The following is an 11631-nucleotide window of genomic DNA, read 5'->3' on the forward strand; positions in this document are numbered from 1 at the left end:
AGTCTTTGGTGCAAGAGAAAGGCTACGGATCATCTGGGAATCCAGCCCTGAGGAGATTCCCTACCACGGTAGAACCAGGAAAACTACAAAGGGCTGTCTTGCTATCCTCACTGACCCCAAAGGATGCTCTTGGTATTGGGGTTCTGCACATAAGGAGAAAATTCACCCATATTCCACTTAGGAGCTGACTCTCCAAATCCACCATAAGGTTAACTCTTAAAACATGCTCATCATTGGCTCCCTCACGTGCCAGTCCCAATCCATATGGCACTTAGCTCCACACTCTATTAGCTGACAGAACCGAGATCTCTGTGAAAATGAGTCTTGTCTGGCTTCCTTCTACACATTTGGACTAATTTTCTGTCCCCTAATTAAACCTCCCTGTGACTGACAGAAGCTGACAAGAAACAGATCTGCTGATGGAACTAAATATTTTCAATTTTCTCCTCAAGACCATAGACATCCAGGGCGATTCTGGCGATCACCATTTGGGGGAAAGCAGAAGGTTGTATTTTTAAAATGGATATGTACATGAAAACAGGAGCCGAGCCAAGGAGGCCTTGGAATGGGTGAAGAAAGCATCCTTGGAGGTATATGGAAGACATGGTCCTCTCCTCACTCATCAGGAAATAAAATCCCCACAGGACAATGCATAAATGTGCCCCTGGACAAATACCTTTACTTCTGCAGTCAGAAGTAGCCATCCTTTCCTGAGCCCCTCACCTAGCTGGAATGAAGCAGTGATCACCAAGCACAGAGTCCAGAGACTTGGATTTGAGAACTGACTTTGCTTCTTGCTGTCAAATTGTGTTAGTCTGTGCTCTGAACTTCAGAGAATGGCAGTCAGCTGTGTATCCGTCTCACGAATCACTGGGTGAACTTCAAGTTATCTAGGTTGGTGAGAATGCTCTGTGTTACTGTAAAAAGTTCTAGAAAGGTAAGATCTGAAGAGCACCACCGCATTCTGCCTCATGTCATAATTAGTTGTACGCGCCACCCACTAGAATATAAATGCTAGACAGCAGGAATCGCTCTCATCTCTGCCTCCTCAGTATCTGCCATAGGACCTGTCATGTGCGAGGAGCTTGATGAATGTTTGCCGAGTTGACTTCCATTGAATTGGATTACTAACTTGCAAGGTCTTTGGGGGCAATTGTAGAATCTCATTTCACATCATTGCCATTGCCTTGCTCAAAGCTGACATGAGGGAGTATGCAATAAATGGTGAGCAAGTGAATGAATAAATTGAGAGGACCTGAAAGACGGGTCTCAAGTCTGCACACTCGGTGGAATCACCTGGAGTGCTTTTAAAAATTAATCTCGGGACATTGCCCCAGAGAGTCATTTAAAAGTTTCTCAGGATATTCTAATATACTTTCAAGGTTGAGAACCAATGACTTTGAATAATATGAAAATATAAGGGAGAGTCTCTTGCCCCCTGTTTTTGTATCCCCTAACCAATTAGGTTTTACATTCTTCAGGAAAGCATATGGAAGGTATGGCTCTCAGGTGGAAGGTCATGTTGTTACTCCTTTTTAGAAAACACCATCAAGAAGTGATTTGGTAGACTGATGGCTGACGGACCTCCAGTGGCTATCACAGTGGCAGAAACTTGCCTCTGTTGTGTCCACATAACCGAGCTTGAAGGCCAGATGGCCACCAAGGTGGCACTCCATATTTCTGCCAGGCTGAAGGCTCTGAGAGGCTGCCACCTGGTGGTCACTAAGCAGTGATCAGTTAAAACAGCTGCCTTAAAAAAGGCTTATCTCTCAAATTACATGCCCCAGTCATCTATATTTTAATATTTCTGGAAAATGAATATTTGTTAAGGAAGAGAGGGTTCTGGATGCTCCATGGAGAGGAGAATGCAGTTCATACTTACCCTGTTGAATAACAAGTGACAGAAGCCAGGAGGGGACAATGGGCTCAAGGACAGAGTACTATTAATGTCTACCATTGATACATCTTTACTTCTTTGAGAACAACATATAGTAACAGTAATTCAACCCCCATTCCCATTTCCCAGGTGGAGAAACCGAGGTACCTGGAGTTAATTGTTTTAAAGTCTCATGGCATGCTACCGGATAAACTAATCAAGAACCGACTTTTTAAAACCAGTGTCTTCAGAAAAGGAAATTCCTTATTATCCAAAAGAAAAACATGGGAAAAGCCAAATTTCAGGACTGAACTTTCATATGTACATATGGAAAACAAAGTACATGTGTACATGTATACTTGTGTATACTTGCAAGCAATTTTTTTAAAAAAAATCTTCATAATGAGGATTAGATGATAGAAATTCTTTGTGAAAAATTGGACTTTGTGATACTGTTTTTTATATTTATTTAAAAAAAATTTTTTTTTAGTTGCCAATTAATCTTTTGTTTTATTTATTTATATGTGGTGCTGAGGATCAAACCCAGGGCCTCACACATGCCAGGCAAGTGCTCTACCACTGAACCACAACACCAGCCCCTCTCTGTATTTCTTTATAAATATATTGAAAGACACAAACTAATTCAACCAAACATCTTAAAGTTCAGTCTTGTCAGATCTGCTGTAATGAACAGATAAAACTTATTGGCAAAGGCACCAGGGATCTGGATGTGAAGTTTGGATTTTGTGTTTCATACAGCCTGTTTTTTCAAGGGTTTAGCTATGTGAAAAGTGGAAAGGATTGTAATTGGGACCAAACAGACTCAGTGTGTGTGTCAACCCAACCATGAGCTGTGAAACCTTGCACAATTTACTCGAACTCCCAAAGCCTCGTAGAGTTTTCTCTACCAGGATTCTAGAGAGCCTGGAATTTCTAATTCTTTTTGTGGCTTCCGAGGATACAAAGTCTTCTCCAAGCAAAGTCTCCCGGCCAGACACTAGACTGGAAGAGAGAAATACCCATTGAAACTTTTCTGAGGACTACCCATGAAGCATTTGTCTGTCTCCCACCTTAGGATACAGATATCTGGGTTCACCTGGTTTCCTTTTGTTTTCCTGCTGCCCTGGTGGAATGAAGGGAGTGTAGTGTTCGTGTCATGAGTGAACACAAGATTTCAAGAAACGACCATGACAGGAGCGTGGTCTGTTTTTACTTAATATGGGGACGAGGGACTAGAAATAGATAAACAAAACGTCAAAAATGAAATCATTACCTGTTTTGAGAATGGAGTCAAAACTCAAGATTTAAGGTGCTGAAGGGTATTGGCATTAAAATCTATGTGAGAGAACTTAAATGGGGTAGGATGTTGTGACAGCATAGCAAGAAAAGCCAATGTCAGAACCCTGGGAGGTGCTCACCCAGGCCTTGGGTTCTGAACTGGCAAAGCAGGTACTTGCCTATAAGATGGGGTTTGAGGGGCACAGGAGAACCACAGACCTCCTTAGCCACAGAGAGTTTTCTCTACCAGGATTCTAGAGAGCCTGGAATTTCTAATTCTTTTTTTTCTAATTTAAGCCTGTCCCCAAAAGGATTCCATTAACAAACATGGATGTTTCCTTAAAAGAATAATGGTAGAAGTGCTATTTGTCCTGTGTTACTTTATCTTGTAGAGAGGAAAACACGCAATAGAAATAAAGAGTTGAGAAGTTAGAACAGGAAGAGCGTGTGGGAAGGGAGATGGAGAAGCCGGCTCCCATGTCTGTTCACCCAAACTGCAGACTTGTGCTGTACAATATGGTAAGCTCCACAGACAAGTGGCTATTTAAATTTAAGTAAAACGAAAAATTCAACACCTCCACCCCACTAGCCATGTTTCAAACATTCAATAATCCCATGAGTCCAGGGTCAACCATACTGGTCAGAATGGACATGAACCATTTCCATCAAGTTTGTGTTGGACAGCACTGCCTGTGTGAGACACGGAGAAGAACCGCATGTCAGGCTTCAGAAGTAATAAGCTTTGAAATGAGCGTGTTGTTCTGGACGGGGAGCTCTAGTACCTCCTGGCCTTTCTTGGCTTGGTTACATAAAGAACAAAGAAGGAGACGCTTTGTTGGCAGCCAGTCTATGTGGATCCCAGAGGGAAAAGATTCAGATTGGACATGCCAGAGGCCACTTCCTGACCCACCCAAATAGGAACAGTGGCATCACACGTCCATGTCCATGTCGTCAGAGCCCCCGATCATACTTGTGTTACATTCTGAGATTCTCCTGGCAGAGTGAGAAGACCACATGTCACGCAAGAATTCTTCTGTCATCTTGATTGGCTTGACCAATGGTGTCCCATGATCCCTGTAGGCTTTCTCCTCTCTTCTTCGTGTTTTAGTGGGTTGTTTTTTTTTTTTTTTAATTTTAGCTCCTCTGGGTAATTTCAAATATCTTGGCTTCAAGCACACGGATTCTGTCTTAGGCTTGATCAAGTCTGCTGTTGAATCTCTCTATGACATTTTTCAAACCTTTGCCATCTTCCTAAGTTCCAAGTTATAGAAACCCTTCATTTAGTTTATAGATAAGTACCCACTCTCTGACCAGGTGAGAATCAAGATTACCAAAGAGAGCTTTTTAAAAAATACAACTAGGGCTGGGGCTGGGGCTTAGCAGTAGAGCGCTTGCCTTGCACGTGTGAGGCACTGGGTTTGACCCTCAGCACCACATAAAAATAAATAAACAAAATAAAGGTGTCCATCTACAACTAAAACAGTATATATTTTTTAAAAAGTACCAATAAAAAAAAATACAACTAACCAAAGCTTGAGCATAAATGTAGATAAATAAGAAGCCCAGAGTTTTAAACCAAGCCACATTATTTCTATAAAGGAGAAAAAAACATTGTGAAAAGGTTGTTTTAGCCAGAAGTATGTGTAAGGGAGGCCCCAGCAAAGGACCCTCTGTATTGGTTTGGCAATGTTGGGAAACCCACCGCCTGATCATGATTAACAGCAGGCAGGGGAAAGCCAGGATTTATCCGAATCTTGGTATCTTCCTCTATAAAGTGAAACACTCAGATCAAAGTATCTTAAGCACCTTTCAGTCCTGCATAACTGTGTACTACCCCAGGTTTCTATGAAGTCAATGTGAAGCTTCTCTAAGTGAGGATCACTTTATCAGCCAGTAAAAATGGTTTTATTTTATCGGCACATATTATTTTACTGTTAAGATAGGGTGTCAGTGCACATTAGCTAGCCACAAAATTGATAGCTAACAAATTGACTCACTTGTCAATTTCTCCAGTGCATTGAATCCTAAGAGGGTTTTCTTTTTCATTTAAAGGAAATTACTTTTTAAAAGGACCATTTTCAGTTCTTTTGCTAGATTCATCCCTCGAATGATTTCTGCCTGTGTAAGCCCTCTTCCTGTGCATGCCCCCTGCTTCTGCCCTCCACTTGCCCCAAGCTAGGCATGTTTATGCTCAAAGCTGTTTTGTAAATCTCAAGAAAGCATTTGAAGAAAATTAAAAACCTCTGCCAAAACCTATAACCATCACTGAGCTTGGTCATAAACTTTAATTGGAAAACTGATATTAAGTATGTATCTTTATTACATTTTGAAAGCATGAATAATATATGTAATCGTCCAAAGGCTGAGCTGGGAATGTTGCTTTATTATTCAAACATAAATGAAAATGCAGTACACTGTATTATCAATTAGTGTCCAGCTTCTTTGGAAAAGCAGGGGGAGACAAACACTGAGGGCCCTCAGCTGGTGATTTATAGTCTCAAACATCTTTATTCACAAGCCTAAAAAAGCAGGCTGGTAACAGTCGCCAAAGCAGTTGCCAAGACAACTCATCCCTGGATTTAGTATTACTGCATCAGGAAAGACGCCTACGAGGAATTTAATTAGCTAACGCCTCGTCCTCCTTGGCCAAAAATGGATGGATTTTCTTTCAACTCAAAGTTTCTAAAGAATGAGATTCAGTGGAATCGGGGTAGACACAGACACGCAAGACAGACTTACATGCACCCAGAGAAGCTGGGTAATTATAAAATAGCGAGGATAGTTTTCACACGGAGTTTGTACTCAATCTGTCCCAGTAGTTTATGTGAATAACTATGTAGCTAGGATTTCCCATACACCTATATCACATATCAATAATTATATATATAGACACATACAGGTGCACATTATTCATTCATTCATTCATTCATTCATTTTCTTCTTCCATCTTCTCAAAAATGAAGAGGCAGTTTACAAGAAAGTTAATGAAAGAAACAAAGAACACCAAAGGAAAAAATAAATCAAATATAAATCTAATCCAGACTTTAGAATTGTTAGGACTGTTTCATAATTGGTTCTGAGCTTCCAGGTAACCATGGTAATATGGGAAATAGAACAAATTTCTGGCTTCAATTATTCCCCACTGAAAGGAATGGTTTTACTATCCTAAATTCTAGAAGATAAAAATACATACTGTTTTGAGGGGGAGGTGTTGCTTGAAAACCATGTGTATTTGTGATTAACTTTATATAAATCCTAATTTAAGTGCTATACTTTATTACTTCATGGTCTGTTGCTTTTTTCCCCTCATTTAAATCCTCACCACTCACCACTAATACACCAGATCTACAAAGATAGTAAGACGGGCTGAACTAATCTTGTCTAATAGCATTAATTGCTATTCACCTGGACTGCACTTCCTTCTTTTCCATTTGCTCCCCTAATTTAATAATCCAAAGGTCAGGCTCTGGGGTCCAACACCAAGCTTTCACCCTCCTGCAAGTGTGACCAACTCTCTCTTGGGGCACTTTTTCTCCTGAATGGGAAAAATTATCCAACTCCAAACACACATTATGAAAGCTGTGTATGTACCTGCTAATAACTCCAGAGATGCATGGTATTTTTTTTCCTTTTAAATCACATTTGTACATATTAGTCCTTCCAATAAATAGGGAGAGCAGGTAAGTGCTGATTTCTATTTGTGTGCATTAAAAATTCTGGGCTTCCTCTCAAGTTGTTGGACCCCTATTCTAGGACTCCATCCTTACCTTTCCTTTCTTCCGGTACATGATCTGAAAACTAAACCATGACTCGCATATGTCCAGGCCATTATAAAACCCATCAAACTAGTCACTAACTAGGAAAGCAATAACAGTATAATTTCTAATTATTCCTAATTTCCTGCCTCAGTAGATAATTTAGAGCTAGCCAAGTCTATCTGTCTGGGATGTCAGCCTTATGGGTTTATTAATTTCCAAAGAGATTTTGGAAATTCTAGATCCTTTGCATTTCCATAAGAATTTTAGAATCAACTTGTCAATTTCCACCCAAAATACAAAATCCTACCGGAATTTTGATTGGGATGGTGATGAATAATTAGATAATCTTGGTTGTGACTGACATTTTAACAACATTGCATCTTCCAATCCATAGATAAGGCCTTCTTCTTCCTTTTATTGATGCCTTTGGTAATTTCTCTCAGCAATATTTTGTAGTTTTCAATATGTGGGTCTTTCTGATCACTTATTAGATGTATTCCTAAGTAGTACATGTTTTATGCTATTATGAATAATATTTATTTCGATTTTCAAATATTCGTTGCCCATATAAACACAATGGAGCTTTGTATATTAATCTTGTACCCTGCGACTGTGATAGATTCAATTTCTAGTTCTCAGAGCTTTATTGTGAATCCATTGACTATTTCACTCAGAAATTAGGCCTTTCAAAACTGCAGGTACTTTTAAATTTATTTTTCTTGCCTAAGTGGACAAGCCAGGACCAGGACAAAATTGAATAGAAATGACAACAGCACAGGGGTTGCTATTTTGGTCTTGATTAAGGGGAAATAATTCTTTCACCATTAAAGCATAATGTGAGCTATTACTTTCTGTACATGCCTTTTCTCAGTTTGAGTGAGGTTTCCCTTATCTCCTAGCTTGCTGAGAGTTTTTACCCAGAGTTGATACTGCATTTTCTCCTTCCCTTGTGCATTTCTCTCACATGCATAAGCTGAAAGGTACTCAACTGAAAATTAGAAAGGAATCTCTGGAGTTATTCCAGAATCTCTATGACTATCTCTTCCTCAGCACTTTACCCTGTACATGTTAGCTCCTTGGCTTCCCCAAGTTCCCAAGACCAATTCTTCAGCCTCAACCTGGGTCCTACCTAACAGCCACCTACTTGGACTCATTCAAGGCAGTAAGCTGGAGAAAGTGTAGGGCTCACTTCATTTGTTTCCTTTCTCTCAGGAATTATTGTCTTTCATTATCTTATGTTCAAATGTTTTTAATAACATTGTGTTGTATGTTTTGTCTAATTTCTGCAGAAGAGTTAACTAATCTTTGTTATTCTGTCTTGGTTAGAAGCAATAATTTATCTTGCATAAATTTGATACATGTTCCTTCTTAGGGCTTATGCTATGTATAAATCATGCACTAAGTCTTGAGAATCTGCATACTTTCAAAACTCCACACTGAGTTTGTTTATTGATAATTCTGGCTTGTGAAGTACATGTTTACCCCATTTTGTATCTAATGGAATTGATTTCTGTAAAGAATTTCAGAGCATGAAATTTGGGATGCAGTAGATATTTACCAAGATTATTATCCTCATTTGCTCCCTTTCAGTATTTGGGGGTACCATTCCAAAATGGTGTCACCTCAGTAACTGTTTCCCACTGGGACTGGTTTTCCTTAGACATGCACAAAACACAGTTGTATACTCAGCTCCATGATGTCTTCTTGAAAAATTTGGGCAACTTACTTGTTCCCACTCCTGAATGGCTATTCTACATGGCATGTAGCACTGTTTTAACTTTCTTCACAGCACACTGAGCATTTGTGTTCATATATAAGTAATACCTACATCACTACATTCTCATGTGAATTTTCCCAGGTAACTAATTTCATAGAAATTACTGGCTTGGTATTTCTACATTAGTCAGTGCTGAGAGCCATGGCCGAGTCTGTATGGCCCCTGGCATCTTGCCAACAGTATCGATTGACAGGCGAGGCATTACTATCTGCCTTGGCTACTACTTTGGAGTTCTCGTGGGGATCCCGGGGATTCCCCAAGAGTTCCCATTGGTTGGGGAAGTGCAGGAGGAGGGATTTCCGGGAGAGATATTTCAGGCTGGGGATTTTTTCCTGGAGGAGCCACATGGTGTTCGGGAGAATTCTCCGGGAGCGTGGGTGAAGTGTTTTCTTGCAGTTCAAAAATAAAGTTTGTTCCTGCTTCAGTGGCTGGTGATTTGTGCCCAACCAGACTGCGGCAATTGGCAGGCCCATGTGGGGAATGTCTAAAGCTTGGGGGTAAGTGAAATTGCTCACCCCTAAGGGAAGGCAAGAGAATGGGTGACCATTTTAAAAAAACAATGTGTTCTTGATTTGTTTTGTTTTTGTTTCAAGCTGCCTATCCCTAGAACTTCTTCAGGCAGACTGAGAAAAATGGTTGGCTCAAGGTTTGAAGTTGTTCGCCCCTGAGGAAGAGATAGAAATAGACCCCCCAACTGCAAATTGGTGCAGCCAATTTGGAAAGCAGTATGGAGATTTCTTGGAAAGCTGGGAATAGAACCACCATTTGACCCAGCTATTCCCCTTCTCAGTCTATTCCCTAAAGACCTAAAAAGAGCATGCTACAGGGACACTGCTACTTCGATGTTCATAGCAGCACAATTCACAATAGCAAGACTATGGAACCAACCTAGATGCCCTTCAATAGAAGAATGGATAAAAAAATGTGGCATTTATACACAATGGAGTACTACTCTGCATTAAAAAATGACAAAATCATAGAATTTGGAGGGAAATGGATGGCATTACAACAGATTATGCTAAGTGAAGCTAGCCGACCCCTAAAAAACAAATGCCAAATGTTTTCTTTGATATAAGGAGAGTAACTAAGAACAGAGTTGGGAGGAAGAGCATGAGAAGAAGATTAACATTAAACAGGGATGAGAGGTGGGAGGGAAAAGGAAAGAGAAGGGAAATTGCTTGGAAATGGAAGGAGACCCTCATGGTTATACAAAATTACATACAAGAGGAAGTGAGGGGAAAGGGGAAAAAAAACAAGGGTGAGAAATGAATCACAGTAGATGGGGTAGAGAGAGAAGATGGGAGGGGAGGGTATGGGGGATAGTAGAGGATAGGAAAGGCAGCAGAATACAACAGACACTAGTATAGCAATATGTAAAACAGTGGATGTGTAACTGATGTGATTCTGCAATCTGTATACGGGGTAAAAATGGGAGTTCATAACCCACTTGAATCAAAGTGTGAAATGTGATATGTCAAGAGCTTTGTAATGTTGTGAATAACCAACAATAAAAATTAAAGGAAAAAAAGAAAAAAAAAGAAATAGACCCCAAATGCACATGTCAAGAAAATAGGAAAATTGATACAACTAATTTTTGTTCCGTTTTTGTTTCATTCTGTTTTGGTTTTGTTTTGTGTTATCTTATTGGGTTGCGTTATCTTTATAACGGATTAGAAATTAGTAAAAAACAAACTGAAAGACTGTTAAGTAAATTGTTAGAGGTTCAGACCATGGAGAAAGACATTTTAGATCAAGCAAAAGAGAAGGTCTCTCGAGCTAGTCAGACAGAGGAAGAAAATTTAAAGGAAGAAAGCTTAGAGGAGAAACAGCTATTAGGGAAAAAGCTACAACAGGAGGCTGCTACTAACACCGTTCTATCACCAGAGGGCGTAATTCAACCAACAGCTCCACCTATGGAGATAGCTGAGTGGCCCTCAACCCCCGTAGTTGATAGATGGGATCCTGAGACAGGACCTCAAAGATTAGCATGCCCTGTACTTGAGCAGGCAGGAGGGCAGCAAATTCACAGTGCTTCAGATTTCAAAACAGTGAAGCAGTTAAAGGAGGCTGTAACAACCTATGGTCCTCAAGCACCCTTCACTGTAAGCATGGTCGAATTCATTACCAACTTGGACATGACACCAGCATATTGGACTAGTATGTGTAAATCTGTGCTAAATGGAGGACAATATTTGTTATGGAAGGTTGCCAATGAGGAATTTTGCACGGAGACAGCTAGGCAAAATGCAGCAGCCAGTTACCCTCAAAGAAATCTAGATATGTTGTTAGGAAAAGGACCTTATGAGGGTCAACAGCAACAAATTGAATATGATCCTGGCGTATACGCACAAATTGCTGTAGATGCGGTTAGGGCATGGAAAACTCAAAGGGGCATGGAGATTTACAAGGACAATTATCTAAGGTAATACAAGGAACTAATGAACCTTACGCTGAATTTGTAGATAGGCTTATTCAAACGGCTTCCAGAATTTTGGGGGATACAGAACAAGCAATGCCATTTATAAAACAACTGGCTTATGACCAAGCAAATTGTTGCTGCAGAGAGGTCATTAGACCATGGAGACATGAAGATTTAAACACATATATTAAATTATGTAGAGACACTAATGAACAAGGGCAAGTCTTGGCAGCAGTACAACAGGCTTTAGATGCCAGGCTAAAAACATGCTATAATTGTGAACAAACAGGACATTTTAAAAGGAATTGCCCCATAGGAGGAGGGCTTAACAAAGCTAGGTATCAAAGGAATAGAATACCGGGTATTTGCCCACGATGCCGTACAGGGAGACATTGGGCTAATGAATGCCATTCTCAAACCACCATAGAGGGTACTCCGTTATGAAAAAATGGACAAGGACCAGGTGTTTACCCACAATATCATGGAGAAAGGCATCAGGCTCCATTGCTAAAAAACGAACAGG

This window comes from Urocitellus parryii, chromosome 7 (assembly GCF_045843805.1).
Source record: "Urocitellus parryii isolate mUroPar1 chromosome 7, mUroPar1.hap1, whole genome shotgun sequence".
Classification (NCBI taxonomy): domain Eukaryota; kingdom Metazoa; phylum Chordata; class Mammalia; order Rodentia; family Sciuridae; genus Urocitellus; species Urocitellus parryii.